Source organism: Macaca mulatta, chromosome 9 (genome assembly GCF_049350105.2).
Source record: "Macaca mulatta isolate MMU2019108-1 chromosome 9, T2T-MMU8v2.0, whole genome shotgun sequence".
Taxonomy (NCBI): domain Eukaryota; kingdom Metazoa; phylum Chordata; class Mammalia; order Primates; family Cercopithecidae; genus Macaca; species Macaca mulatta.
Window position 1 is genome coordinate 145,611,862 of NC_133414.1, and position 15,649 is coordinate 145,627,510.

At 41.8% G+C, this 15,649-nt stretch overlaps 1 protein-coding gene across 1 annotated transcript in view; it reads left to right on the forward strand.

Annotated features, from left to right (window-relative positions):
• LOC100427702 (scavenger receptor cysteine-rich domain-containing protein SCART1-like) overlaps positions 1-15,412 on the forward strand; it is a 57,317-nt gene extending 41,905 nt beyond the window's left edge. Inside the window, exons 13-15 of the transcript XR_013398466.1 lie at positions 11,597-11,693; positions 13,880-13,987; positions 15,345-15,412. The gene's annotated coding sequence lies outside the window, so the exon portion shown is untranslated. The remainder of the gene's footprint in view (positions 1-11,596; positions 11,694-13,879; positions 13,988-15,344) is intronic.
• The last annotated feature ends 237 nt before the right edge of the window (positions 15,413-15,649 follow it).

Consider the following 15,649-nt stretch of genomic DNA (forward strand, 5'->3'; position numbering starts at 1 on the left):
CCACTGCAGGCAGGCAGGGAGCACTGTCCTTGGGGGTGAGCGAGGCTGGGCTTGCTGACTCCCCGCAGAGTGGAGGGTTAATGCTGACTTCTCCCTGGGCGCAGGGAGCCATGTTAACATCTGAATTATGTGCTTTCTGCAGCAAAGTTGCCAACAGCAAACTTTCCCAGAGTCTCAGCGGGACAGCGAGCAGGGGGACAGGTCGCCTAGCCACCCAGTTCCTGTGCTGGTGGCACTAGCTGTGCCCAGTGACCTGTAAGGGCCTCGCACTCCTAATGGCAGCAAACAGCCACACAGCTGTCCAGAAGTTTGTCCTGCGGGGTTGCTCTGAAGACCGTCGGCTCCAGGGCTGCTTCTTTGCTTTTTTCCTCCTCTTTTACCCGAATGCACTTGCAGGAAACATCCTCATGGTCGTGGCCGTCAGCCTGAATCCAGGCCTCCACACTCCAGTGCACTTCCTTCTCCCCCACCTGGCCCTTTTAGACATCGTCTGCACATCCATTGTCCTCCCCAAATTGCCGGAGGGGCTGGTGGCCACAGCCAGCTCTTCCTGACGTGATTTCTGGGGGCCGAGCTGTTGCTGCTCACCGCCATGGCCTACGACGGCTACGTGGCCGTCTGCTTAGGCACGCTGGTGAGTGGTCAGTGTGGTCAGCACGTCAGTGCACACGGGCCTGAGGTCAGCTTCTGTGGCTCTGGTCAGAACCAGAACTTTTTGTGTGAGGTCCCCACCCTGCTACTGCTGTCCTGCAGTCCAATAGCCCCGAACAACATCATGATCACGGTCATAGACGTTTATTTTGGCGTGGTCAACTTCCTGCTAACCATGGTGTCTCACCCGCTGCATCATCGCCAGCCCCTGCAGCATCCTGCGCATCCGCACTGCGGAGGGCAAAGCCGCAGGCCTTCTCCACGTGCTCCTCCCGCCTGCTGCTGGTCCGCATGTACTACTCCACCGTCGCCCACACCTGGTCCGCGTGTACTACTCCGCCGCCGCCCACACCTGGTCTGCGTGTACTACTCCACCGTCGCCTACACCTGGTCTGCGTGTACTACTCCACCGTCGTCTACACCTACATCCTCCTGGGCTCCAGCTCCTCCATGGACAACAACACATGGTGGCTGTGCTGTACACAGTGGCCAGCCCCACCCTGAACCCCTCACCTACTCCCTGCAGAACAAGGACGAAACGGTGGCGCTGAGGAGAGTGTGTTCTTGCATCGGGTAAAAGGAAAGGAAGTGGCCAGTGTGAAATGTTCCAGGTGTTAACAAACTAATTTCAACATATGACTTTGAGAATCTCATGCAAGCAGCAAGGAACAAGAAGGTAATTAACGCATAGATTTAGAAATAATGTGCTCCCCCACGTGACTGCCATCATTCAATGTGGAACTTCCAACATCTCAAGGCCCTATGGGTAGGTGCAGTCAGGGCTACAGGGCAGCAGGGAGCTAAGGGAGAGCCAGCGGCTAGCTGAGCAGGAACCCAAAAAGGCCACTTGCCACCCTCCGACACCCCATGCACCTGCTTGACTCCCTTTCACTGGCAACTGGGCCCTGGGAGCAATGCAGGAGCATTTATCTGGGGGGTGCCACTGGCCATGTCTTCTTTTAGTCATGGGTTCTCGTTCGGGGATGAGTCAAGAGCCAGATATGCCCACTGTGCGTACTGCCTGGTCTGTGTTGATGGGGTGGGGTGGGGGTTTCTTCATATCCTGCTTTGGAGAAAATCACCCAAACCCCGACTCTCCAAACCAACTCCTCTTGGTGTGAAGTCGAGGAATACACGGGAAATGCTCTCCTCCCGTGTGAAGTTTTGTGGTCCTGGCACCACGAAGCGTGAGAGATGGGGTTATCCAGCCTTTCTTTCTAATGACCTGCAGGAAATACATGGGCCTTTATTGATTTAGTTCCTTTCAGAGAAGGGCATTCTTATTCTTTAATTTATGCATCAATCACCTACATTCTGTCATTAACTTGTTATCTTTAATTGGTTATCCTATGTCCATCACCAATCTGTCTTATTTTATGCATTTCAAAGCCAGTTGCAAACATCAGTTCACTTCTTAAATACTTCTGTGTGCATATCATTAAACATTTGTTTATCGTTATTTTTCCTTTTAAGGTAACATTTTCAAACAATAAAATGCGTACATAAGGGTGTACATTTGCTGAGTAATGTAATTATCAAATCAGGTGCCTGTGTGTGATGATGAAGTCAGTTACCTATGTGTGATGATCAGACCAGGCACCCGTGTGTGACGATCAGATCAGGTACCGTGTGTGATGATCAAATCAGGTACCGTGTGTGATGATCAGATCCTTCTCTCTAATTGTATGTTTTTACCCCTTAACAACCTCTCTTCATCTGCTTCCCCCACACCCTTCCTAGCCTCTGGTAACTGTCATTTTACTTCTATCTCCATGAGATCAACTTTTTAAGCTCCCACATGTGAGTGAGAACAGGCCATATTTGTCTTTCTATGGCTGGCTTATTTCACTTGTCATAATGGCCTCCAGTTCCATCCATGTTGCTGCACATGATAAGATTTCATTCTTTTTATGGTGGAATAGCATTCCATTGTGTATATATACCACATTTTCTTTATCCCTTCATTCGTTGATGGACACTCAGGTTGATTCCATATCTTGGCTATTGTGAATAGTGCTGCAATAAACATGGGGTGCAGGTATCCCTTTGATACACTGATTTCTTTTCCTTTGGATACATACGCAGTGGGATTGCTGGATCATATGGTAGTTCTATTTTTAGTTTTTGAGAAACCTCCATACTGTTTGCCATGATGGCTGTACTAATTTACATATCCACTAACAGTGCACGAGAGTTCCCTTTTATCTGCACTCTTGCTGCCATTTGTTATTTTTTGTCTTTTTGATAATAACCATCCTAACTAGGGTGAGATGATATCTCATTGTGGTTTTGGTTTGTGTCTCCTTGATGATTCGAGATGTTGAGCATTTTTTCACATACCTGTTGTCTATTCGCATGTCTTCTTTTGAGAAATGTGTATTCAGATGATTTACCTATTTTTAAATCTTTTTTTACTGTCGAGATGTTGCAGCTTATTTTATATCCTAGATTTTAATCACTTCTTGGATGATTGGTTTGCAGATATTTTCTCCCATTCTATAGGTTGTCTTACCACTCTTTTGATTGTTTTCTTCACCATGTAAAAATCTTTTAGTTTGATATAACACTGTTCGTTATTTTTTGCCTTTGTTGCTTGTGATTTCAAGGTCTTATTCATAAAATCTTTTTTTTCAGACCAATGTTCTGAAGCATTTACCCTATGTTTTCTTCTAGCAGTTTTATAGTTTTGGGTTTTACATTTAGATCTTTGTTTCATTTTGAGTTGATTTTTGTATAGAGTAGAAAGGGGTCTAGTTTCATTCTTCTGCATGTGAATATCTACTTTTCCCAGTACCATTTATTAAAGAAACTGTCCTTTCCTCAGTGAATATTCTTGGCACTTTTGTCAAAAATCAGTTGGCTGTAGATATATGGATTAGTTTCTGGGTTCTCCATTCTGTTCCATTGGTCTATGTGTCTGTTTTTATGCCAGTACCGTGCCGTAGATGTTTTGGTTACTGCAACTTTGTAGTATAATTTGAGGTCTGCTAATGTGATGATAGTTCCAGCTTTGTTCCTTTTGCTCAGGATTACTTTGGCTATTTGGGTTTTTTTGTGATTCCATACAAATTTTATGATTTTTTTTTCTATTTCTGTAGGAGTGTCGTTGGTATTTTGATAGAGATAGCACTGAATCTGTAGATTGCCTTGGGTAGTATTGTCATTCTCCTATCCATGAGCATGAGATATCTATCTGTATCCTCTTCAGTTTTTTTTTAATCAATATTTTGTAGTTTTCCTTGTAGAGATCTTTTACTTCCTTGGCTAAGTTTGTTCCTAGGCACTTTTTTTTTTTTTTTTTTTGGATCTATTGTAAATGGGATTGCCTTTCTTTTTCAGCTAGTTCATTGTTCATGTGCCTTAATCCATGTGTGTTCCTATAAAGGAATACCTGAGGCTGGATAATTTATGAGGAAATTAAGTTTATTTGGCTCACAGTTCTGCAGGCTGTAACAGAAGCATGGCACCAGCATATGCTTCTGGTGAGGGCCTCAAACCTTCCACTCATGGAAGAAGGCAAGAGGAAGCTGCCTTACATAGTGAGGTGAAGGGAGAGAGAAAGATGGAAGGAAGGTGCCAGGCTTTTAAAATACAATCAGTTCTGGTTCATTACCATGAAGATGGCACCAAGACATTCATTAGAGATCTGCTTCCGTGCTCCAAATACCTGCCATTAGGCCCCACCTCCAACATTGGGGAACAAATTTCAACATGAGATTTGGAGGGGACAAATATCTAAACTGTGTCATCATATATAGTAATGCTACTGATTTTTGTATATTAGAATACTGCAGCTGTACTAAATTATCAGTTCTAAGAGTTAGAGCTTTCTTTTCCTCTAAGCACTGAAACAAGGATGCCCTCCCCCCTGCTGCTTTTCTTCATTCAGTAAGATGTTAACTGTGGGTTTGTCATATATGATATTTATTATGTTGAGTTACTTTGATTATATATTTAATTTATTAAAAGTTTTTGTCATGGAGATGTTGAATTTTATCAAAACATTTTTCTGCATGTATTGAGATGATCACTTTTTTCCCTTCATTCTACTGATGTATGTATGATGTTTGTTGATTCGTGTAGGTTGAACTATCCTTGCATTCCTGGGATAAAAGCCCACTTGATCACGGTTATTATTTTTTGATGTGTTGTTTAACTTAGTTTACTAGTATTTTGTGGAGGATTTTTGCATCTGTGTACTCAAGAGATAATGGACTGTAGTTTTCTTTTTGCTGCTGTTGTGTCCTTGTCTGGTTTTGGTATCAAAGTTATTCTGGTCTTGAAGAATGAGTTAGAAAGAATTTCCTCTGCTTTAATATTTTGGAATAGTTTAAGAGGAAGCAGTATTAATTCTTCTTTAAAAGTTCTGTAGGATTCAGCAGTGAAGTCATCCAGACCTGGACTTTTCTTTGTTGAAAGACTTGTTATTACTGATTCAATCTTGTTACTTGTCTTGGTCTGTTCAGGTTTTCTATTTCTTCTTGGTTCAATCTTGTTAAGTTGTATATGTCCAGAAATTTATCAGTTTCTACAGTTGTTCATGGCAGTCTCTAATGATCCTTGGTAGTTCTGTGATATCCATTGTGATTTCTCTTTTTCCATTGCTGATGTTATTTATTTGAGCCTTCTCTTTTTTTAAAGTTAGTCTAGTTAATGGTTTATCAACGTTTTCTTTTCAAAAAACCAACTTTTCATTTTTTGTTATTTTATATTGTGTTTTTATTTAAGTTTGTTTACTTCTGCTCTGATCTTTACTATTTCTTTTCTTCTACTAATTTGGGGTTTGGTTTGTTCTTGCTTTCTAGTTCCTTGAGGTGCATCCTTAAGTCCTTTGTTTTCTTTCTAGGTTTTTTTTTTTTTTTTTTTTGATGTAGGCATTTATTGCTGTAAACTTCCCTCTTAATACTGCTTTTCCATTGTGTTTCTATTTTCACTTGTTTCAACAAGTATTAATATTTCATTCTTAATTTCTTCCTTCACCCATTGTTTGTTCAGGATTATGCTGCTTAATTTCCATAGATTTTTATAGTTTTGAATGTTTTTCTTGCTATTGATATCATTTTATTCCACTGTGATCAGATAAGATATTTGATATAATTTTCATTTAAAACATTTGTTGAGACCTGCTTTGTATCCTAGCATATGACCAATCCTGGAGAATGCTCCATGTACTGAAGAAAATAATGTGTATTATGTAGCTGTTTCATGAACTGTTCTGTAAATGTTTATTAGATCCATTTGTTCTATGGTGCAATTTAGAACCAATGTTTCTTTGTTGATTTTCTGTCTAGATGATCTGTCCAGTGCAGAGAGTAGGGTGTTGAAGTCCCCAACTATTATTGTAGTAGGGTCTACCTCTCCCTTTAGATCTAATGACATTAGCTCTATATGTCTGGGCGCTCTAGTGTTGGATGCATATATATTTAAAATTGTTATGTTCTCTTGATGAGCTGATCCATTTATTATTATATAATGTTCTTCTTTGCCTCTTTTTATAGTTTTTAGCTTGAAATCTGTACTTTCTGATATAAATACAGGTACTTCTGCTTCTTTTTTGTTTTGTTTTTTGTTTCTTTGTTTTGACGGAGTCTCACTCTGTTGCCCAGGCTGGAGTGCAGTGGTGCTATCTCGGCTCACTACAACCTCTGTCTCCCAGGTTCAAATGATTCGTCTGCCTCAGCCTCCTGAGTAGCTGGGATTACAGGTGTGTGCCACCATGCCCAGCTAATTTTTTTTTTTTTTTTTGTATTTTTAGTAGAGATGGGGTTTCACCCTATTGGCGAGGCTGGTCTCGAACTCCTGACCTTATGATCCACCTGCCTCAGCCTCCCAGAGTGCTGGGATTATGGATGTAAGCCACTGTGTCTGGTGCTTTTGGTTTTCATTTGCATGAAATATCTTTTTCCATTCCTTCCTTCACTTTCAGTCTTTGTGTGTCTTTATAGGTAAGGCAGCATATAGTTGGGTCTTGTTTTTTTTTGTTTTGTTTTTTTGTTTTTTTTAATCCTTCAGCCAGTCTCTAGCTTTTAAATGGGCAGTTTAATCTATTTACATTCAAAGTTATGACTGATAGGTGGCAACTTACTCCTGTTATTTTATTGATTGTTTTCTGGTTGCTTTGTATATTCTTTGGTCCTTCCTTCATCTGTTATTATTTATTTTTGCAGTTGGGTGGTTTTCTGTAGTGATAACGCTTGATTCCTTTGTCTTTCTCCTTTGTTATATCAGTTAGTTTTATAGTTTTGCATGTTTTCATGAAGGGTTGTTGTCTTTTCACTTCCAAATGTAAGGCTCCCTTGAGCATTTCCTGTAAGACTGATCTAGTGGTGATGAATTCCCTCAGTTTTTCCTTCTCAAGAAAAATTATTTCTCTTCCATTCTTGAAGGATAGATTTGCTGGGTATAATATTCTTGGTTGACAGGTTTTTTAAAAATTTCTTTCAGTACTTTGACTATATCATCTCATTCTATTCTGACATGTAAGGTTTCTGCTGAGAAATCTGCTGTTAATCAAATTAGGATTCCCTTATATCTGAATTGATGCTTTTCTCTTGCTACTTAAAAAATTATTTATGTTTGACTTTTGACAGTTTGACTATAACGTGCCTTGGAGAGGACCTGTTTGGGTTGAATCTATTTGGGGTTCTTTGAGCTTCCTGGGCATGGACATTCATCCCTCTCACAAGACTTGGGATTTTTCTGCTGTTATTTCATTAAATGTGTTTTCCATTTCCCTTCTTTTCTCCTCCTTGGATGCCCATAATATTTGTTTGCTTAATGGTGTCCCATAAATTCTGCAAGCTTTCTTTATTCTTTTAAATTATTTTTTGTCTGCCTGTATTATTTCAAAAGACCTATCTTCAAGTCCAGAAATTCTTTCTTCTCCTTTGTTTAATCTGTTGTTGAAGTGCTTGATTGTATATTTTAATTTCATTCATTGAATTCATCAGCTGTAGGATTTCCATTTGGTTCTTTTTAATGATATATACCATTTTGTTAAATTTCTTATTCAAATCATAAATTATTTTCTAATTTCATTGAATGTTGTATCTGTATTCTCTTGTAACTCACTGAGTTTCCTTAAGATTATTATTTTGAATTCTTTTTCTGGCATTTTATATATTTCCTTATGATTTGGATCTTTTTTTTTTTTGAGACAGAGTCTCACTCTGTCGCCCAGGCTGGAGTGCAGTGGCTGGATCTCAGCTCACTGCAAGCTCTGCCTCTCGGGTTCACGCCATTCTCCTGCCTCAGCCTCCCGAGTAGCTGGGACTACAGGTGCCCGCCACCACACCCAGCTAATTTTTTGTATTTTTTAGTAGAGATGGGGTTTCACCGTGTTAGCCAGGATGGTCTCGATCTCCTGACCTTGTGATCCGCCCATCTCGGCCTCCCAAAGTGCTGGGATTACAGGCTTGAGCCACCGTGCCCGGCCGATTGGGATCTGTTATAGGATAATTATTATTTTTCTTTGGAGGTGACATGTTTCCTTTCTTTTTCATGGTTAATGTGTTAAGGTATCTCTATGTTGATTTCTATACATCTGGTGGGAAGAAACATCACCTCTTTTGCTTGTATGGAGTAAGTTTTGAAGGGAAAGACTCATTCATAAGACTGGGCCTCGGCCGGGCGCGGTGGCTCAAGCCTGTAATCCCAGCACTTTGGGAGGCCGAGGCGGGTGGATCACAAGGTCAGGAGATCGAGACCACAGTGAAACCCCGTCTCTACTAAAAATACAAAAAATTAGCCGGGCGCGGTGGCGGGTGCCTGTAGTCCCAGCTACTCAGGAGGCTGAGGCAGGAGAATGGCGGGAACCCGGGAGGCGGAGCTTTCAGTGAGCCGAGATCGCGCCACTGCACTCCAGCCTGGGCAACAGCGTGAGACTCCGTCTCAAAAAAAAAAAAAAAAAAAAAAAAAAAAAAAAAAAAAAAAAAAAAAAGACTGCGCCTTAAGGCGTCAGTTCAGTGGGGTGTGTTGCCCTGGGTTCTCGATGGATGCAGTAATGTAGTCTCTGTGTAGTTTCTTTGGCTGTAATCTACATTGGTGGTGTTTCAAGTTTCTCAGTGGCCTAGTCTGAGAGTGTCTTTGGCACTGGTGGTACAGCTTTGCCTTTCCTTTTTAAAGAGCTTGTGCACTTAGGTCAGGCTTACAAGGCTGTTTCTCAGGATGGGATGTGTGTGCATATACACAATGGGCTGGTCAACTTGAGGTCTGACTCCCTGGGGTTGAGGCCACTGGGCTGTTACTCTGGCCAGGAACATAAGCATAGATACTTGGTCAGCTTGTGGGCATGCTCACCATGGGTGGCTGACAGGGCTGTTTCTCAGGTCTGGTATGCAGGCACAGGGCTGCTTGGCTGGCCTGGGGGTGTGTCTGCTGCAGGCCATGGGACTATTTCTCAGGCCCAGGACACAGCTGCATGACTGATCAGCTGGCCCGAGTATGTGTCTGCTGGGGGTGGGCCACCAGTCTGTTTCTTGGATCTGGGATGTGGGTGTGCATCTGCTCAGCTGGACTGGGGATTAGTCCACCAGGGGTGGTCAGCTGAGCTGTTTCTCAGTCCCAGGGCACACAACTGCTTGGTTATTCTGGGGGTGTTTTGCAATTGCAGCCCCTAGAGCTGTTTCTCAGCCACTGATTGTGGACATAGGGCCATTGTACAAGGCAGGGCTTTGTCTGCAGGGGATAGGGCACCTCAAAACTGTTACTCAGGCCCTGAATACAGGTACATAGCCACTCCACTGGCCTGGAAGTGTGTCAGCTACTCAGAGTCTCGAGGGACTCTCCCACTTGGAGGAGGGCATGCAGCAGTTTGGCTGGCTCAAGGGCAATTTTGCCCTGGGTGGGACTGCCAGACATTTCCCCTGTGTGGAAGTGAGGGGGGTAGGAGTTGATTTTTCTGCTGTCTGGAGTCACAGCCAATCCTGGGCCCAGGTTTCATGCTGCCAGTGTTGCGGTGTTCAGCCACCAGGGTGGGCTTGGTGGAATAAAGACAGAGCTCCAGTGCTGGAGAGGTGCAGTGGATACTGGCCTCCAGAATAGGGTGCACTCCAGACATGGCTCTGGTCTCAAGCTGGTGCCCTGCTGCAGCAGACTGGCTCACAGAGGATAGTTGGGGAATGGGGAGTGCACACTTTATGCTCCTAATCTAGGGCAATGGAGCTGTGGGAACGCCCTGCAGCTCTCCAAACTGGGTGACTGTGGGATTCTCCTGTTGTAAGGACTTTAGGTGTTTGCAGTGGCAATCAGGGATAGTGGGGATCTTTTGTTTACCTGCAATAAGTAACTCCTGACCTTAGGCAGTTCTGATTTGGATGAGGGACAAGGGGTTGCAGAGGCCAAGTGCTTCCACACTGCCCTCCTGGACTTCTAATCACCACTGGTGCATTTCCACTCCTCTTCTGCATACCAGCACTCTTCCTTCAACACTCCAGTTAACTCTAAGCTGTTTATTTATTGCTTTGGTTCCTTCTTGTCTGAGGTGGGGGGTGGGGAGATGAATACCAGACATCTCTAGTCAGCTATCTTGTTCCCAAGCTTAGAGGCTCTCTAATGCTAGGTCACCTAGGCCTCCTTTATGACTCTAGGTGGTACCTTAAAAACAAGCTCCCCTTGGCTCTAGTAAAGCGTTAGAGCACTGCTGTTCTCGAGTTGGAGGTGGGGAAGTCCCAAAGGGATATCCCAGTCGTGTGGGAAGGCTGGCTAGGGGTTTGTACCCAGGGGACCTGTGGAATGAACCTCCTACAGCGTGGTGCTGCTGAACATCCACTCTGATTGGCATCTCCTGTGGCTGAGTTTCTGAGCAGAGTTTCCAGGTCTGGAGAAGGTAGTCCCTCCTCCCCATTTTGTCTCTGCTTGTCTTCAGGATACTTCTTGATGGGCTAAGGTAGGGACAGTTCTCCTGCCAGGGAACCCAAGATGGTGGGGAAGCTGTTTGTCTCCTCCATTTTGCTTTTCTCAGCGTAGAAACAATGAATTGGGGAAATTTTTCAATATATGTGGTGCCAGGCAGAATGGGGGAGGGGGTATTGCAAATGTGGATGTCTAATTCTCTTACCAACTACTCAGAGTGCTCTCACTTCTCTGTGGGCCTGGAAGTGGTCTCATCTTTATTTTGAGTTGGGATATTTCTGGTGATAATTTTGGTTTTCTGTGGGAGAGAGTGAAACCAGCTTGCTTCTATTCTACATTGCCTTTTGAAACTGGGGGAAAAAACTCCCCTTTTTAAACAGCTCTTGTGTTTAGGTCAGGCTTACCAGGAAAATCTCACTATCTTAAGGTTAACTATGCCACGTAATGTAACATAATCACATGTATGTTAAAAATGCTACTTGAATTAATAAGTGAGTTTATCAAGGGCACATAAAGTAAAACATACAAAAATAAATTGTGTTTTCATGTACTAATAACAAGGATTGGAAATTGTAATCAAATAACACCATTGGCAATTGCATCAAAAGCATGAAATACTAAAGGATAAAGTTAGCAAAATGTATTTAAGACTTAAGTACTAAGATCACAGCTTTGTTGATAAAACTCAAGGAAGATAAAATAAGTGGAGATACAGACTATGATTGCAGAGTCAATATTGATAATATTTCAGTTCTTCTAAAATTGAACTAGTAGCTAGAAACTGACATTTGATTTTAAATTTTATATGGTTATGCAAATGTCAGGAAGTATTTTACACAATTTTGAAGAACAATAAAGAACAGAATTAGGGAAATAAAATCACTTGATTTGAACATTTACTTTAAAGCTATTTTGGTAAAGACAGTCCGCTATTGATGTAAGCATAAATATGGGATAAATATTCAGAAATGAATAAACCTACACCTAAATGGTAAATTGATATTTAATGAAGGATCAATACAATTTAATCAGGGAAGAGATAGACTTTTTTTTTGTTGTTTTGTTTTTAATGGAGTCTTGCTCTGTCACCTAGGCTGAAGTACAGTGGTGTGATCTCGGCTCACTGCAACCTCTGCCTCCCAGTTTCAACAATTCTCATGCCTCAGCCTCCAGAGTAGCTGGGATTACAGGTATGTATCATCATGCCTAGCTAATTTTTGTATTTTTAGTAGAGACAGGGTTTCACCATGTTGGCCAGGCTGGTCTTCGGCTCCTGATCTCATGTGATCTGCCCACCTCAGCCTCCCAAAGTGTGGGTTTACAGGCATGAGCCACCATGCCCAGCCAAAAGACAAATTTTTCAAAAATGGTTGAAACAACGGGTTATTTACATGTAGAAAATAAATAACTGGTTATATATATAGAAAAGAATGAACCATAATCCCTACCTCAAACCATATATAAATATCAATCAGATCATATACCAAAACAGTAAAGCTAAACTAAAAGCTACTAGCAAAAAAATGCAACTTTTGGGTATACCAATTTTTGTAGGTAGTACACACACAAAAACACAAACCACCAAAGAACATAATTTACAAAGTAGGCTTGGCTTTATAAAAATTAGAAACATCTGGTTTTTGAAAGACATAAATAGGAAAGTGAAAAGGCAAACCACAAACTGGGAGAAAATATTCATAACATATATATTAGACAAAAGTTGTATTTCCGTATTATATAAATAATTCTAAAAATTCAATAAAAGGGAGACAATCAACCCAATTGTTTTTTAAGATGGTCAGTTGATACAAACAGACCCTACACAAAAGAAATTATATGCATAGCCAATCAGCATGTGGAAAGATGTTCAACTTCATTAGTCATCAAGGAAATAGAAATTATAAGCAAAATGGGATACCATTAGAGATTCATTAGAAAAATTAACATTAAAGAAACTGACAATTTCAAGTGTTGGAAACAATGTAGAACAACTGGAACAACCATAAATTTATGGTGGAAATATAAGATGGCAAACTACTTTGGGGAAAAAAATGACTGTTCTTTAGAAAGTTGAATATGTACTCATAGGGATTTATGTAAGAGCTTGAAAAACATATATCAACACAAAGGCCTATGTATTTATGCTTATCCCAACTTTATCCAAATTAATCCATGCACCAACATGGATGAATCTGAAAAGTGTTTAGATTAGCAAAAGAAGACAGATACAAAATAAGTTCATACTGTATAATTTCATTTATATAAAACTGCACAATAAGAGAACTAATGTAGAGTGAGAGAAAGAATAGTGATTGCTTGGGGCTGAGATGAAGGATTTGTATCAAAAGGGCAGAGAAGAGCTCGTTAGGGTAATTGAAATGTTCTGTATCATGACGTGGAGGTGTTTACATGGATGTATAAATTTTTGAGAACTTTTCAAATTATACAGAAATGTGTACATTTTATTATATGGAAATTATACCTCATTAAAATTGATAGAAAACAGGAATCCAGAAATCTATTTTGACATCTGGTGGACATCACTCCAATCATGATTCCATGTCTCTCTGCTTATACAGAAAGAAAGCTAAATTGTGTATAGCTAGAGAACTGCTTAGATTAGGTTGAAAGATAAAATTTTATGAAACTATCATATATGCTTTAAAAGCAAGTTTTAGCTATATTTACTAATAAAAAGAAAGGAAACTGATGAAGCTAAAGAACTTTGAGAAAACATTTCTCATAATGATTAGTTTCCAATAAACTACATTACTACATAGCTTCACTCTGTGAGGGTGCAAAACACCCTGACAAACCTTACTTCAGTTTTTCCTTCTCAGAGACTAGTCTGTTATTCTTAAATCGGGGGCTTATCGGGGTCTCTGTGTTTCTTCCCAGGGAAAGAGTGGGCATCTAGAATGTGGGAGGTAATATAAAATACTTCCAAATCTCCAGGGCATATTTATTTCTTCAGACATCATGCTTACTGCCCCCCTTTTTTTTAGAAAGAGAGAAAGAGCGAATAGAAGAGAAGGAGAGTAAATTCTTGTTTCCAAGTTAGGTAAGAGAGTTATGATTAAATGCCACCTTGGCCCACAAGTCTTTCCTAAGAAAAACAATGAAAGGATTTCTGGATGATTCTATTATGACACCACAACTTGCAGCAGAGGCAGATGTAATGAGGTAACACTTGACATTGTTTTCAGGACATTTGGTAGGTTCAATGGGAAACAAAACTCTTAAAACCCATATCTGCTGGCTGGTGCTTAAAGTTTCTATCTCAATTGTCTTAGTCCATTTAGTGTTGGTATAAAGGAATAGCTGGGGCTGGGTAATTTGTAAAGAAAAGAGGTTTATTTGGCTCATGGTTCTGCAGGCTGCACAGGAATGATGGTGCCAGCATTTGCATCCGATGATGGCACAGGGTGCTTTCATACATGGTGGAGGGTGAAGTGGAGCTGGCATGCAGGGATCATATGGCAAGGTAAGAGGGGAAGGGAATGAGTGAGTGAGCAAGAGAGAGAGAGGGGAAGTGTATTAGTCCATTTTTACGCTGCTGATAAAGACATACCTGAGACTGGGCAATTTACAAAAGAAAGATGTCCAACTGGACTTACAGTTCCACGTGGCTGGGGGAGGTCTCACAATCATGGTGGAGGGTGAAAGGCACTTCTTACCTGGCAGTGACAAGAGAGAATGGGGAGGAAGCAAAAGCAGAAATCCCTGATAAACCCATCAGATCTCGTGAGACTTATTCACTACCACGAGAATAGCACAGGAAAGACCAGCCCCCATGATTCAATTACCTCCCACTGGGTCCCTCCCACAACACATGGGAATTCTGGGAGATACAATTCAAGTTGAGATTTGGGTGGGGGCACAGCCAAACTGTATCATTCTACTCCTGGCCCCTCCCAAATCTCGTGTTCTCACATTTCAAAATCAATCATGCCTTCCCAACAGTCCCCCAAAGCCTTAACTCATTTCAGCATTAACTCAAAAGTCCATAGTCCAATGTCTCATCTGAGACGAGACAAGTCCCTTCTGCCTATGGCCCTGTAAAATCAAAAGCAAGTTAGTTGCTTCCTAGATACAATGTGGGTACAGGCATTGGGTAAACACAGCCATTCCAAATGGGAGAAATTGGCCAAAAACAAAGGGGCTACAGGCCCCATGCAAGTCCAAAATCCAGCAGGGCAGTCAAATCTCAAAGGTTCCAAACTTATTTCCTTTGACTCCACGTCTCGCATCTGGGTCACACTGATGCAAGAAGTGGGTTCCCATGGTCTTGGGCAGCTCTGCCCCTTGGCTTTGCAGGGTACAACCTCCCTCCTGGCTGTTTTTATGGGCTGGTATTGAGTGTTGGTAGTTTTTCCAGGCACACAGTGCAAGCTGTCAGTGGATCTACCATTCTGGGGTCTGGAGGATAGTGGTTCTCTTTTCACTGCTCCAATAGGTGGTGCCCCAGTAGGAATTCTGTGTGGGGGCTCTGACCACACATTTCCCTTCTGCACCGCCCTAGCAGATGTTCTCCATGAGGGCCTCGCCCTTGCAGCAAACTTTTGCCTGGGTACCCAGGCATTTCCATACATCTTCTGAAATCTAGGTGGAGGTGCCCAAACCTCAATTCTTGAATTCTGTGTGCCTACAGGCTCAACACCATGTGGAAGCTGCCAAGGCTTAGGGCTTGCACCATCTGAAGCCACAGCTGGAGCTTCATGCTTGGTCCCTTTTAGTCATGGCTAGGGGCAGCTGGGACACAGGACAAGTCCCTTGGCTGCACACAGCCTGGGGACCCTGGGCCTAGCCCAGGAAACCATGTTTTCCTTGTACACCTCCAGGCCTGTGATGAGAAGGGCTGCCATGAAGACCTCTGACATGCTGTGGAGACATTTTCCCCATTGTCTTGTGAGTTAACATTCGGCTCCTCATTACTTATGCAAATTTCTGCAACTGGCTTAAATTTCTCCTCAGAAAATGGGATTTTCTTTTCTATTGCATTGTCAGGCTGCAAAGTTTCCAAACTTCTATGCTCTGCTTTCCTTATAAAATGGGATGCCTTTAACAGCACCCAAATCACCTCTTGAATGTTTACTGCTTAGAAATTTCTTCCACCTGATACCCTAAATCATCTCTCTCTGGTTCA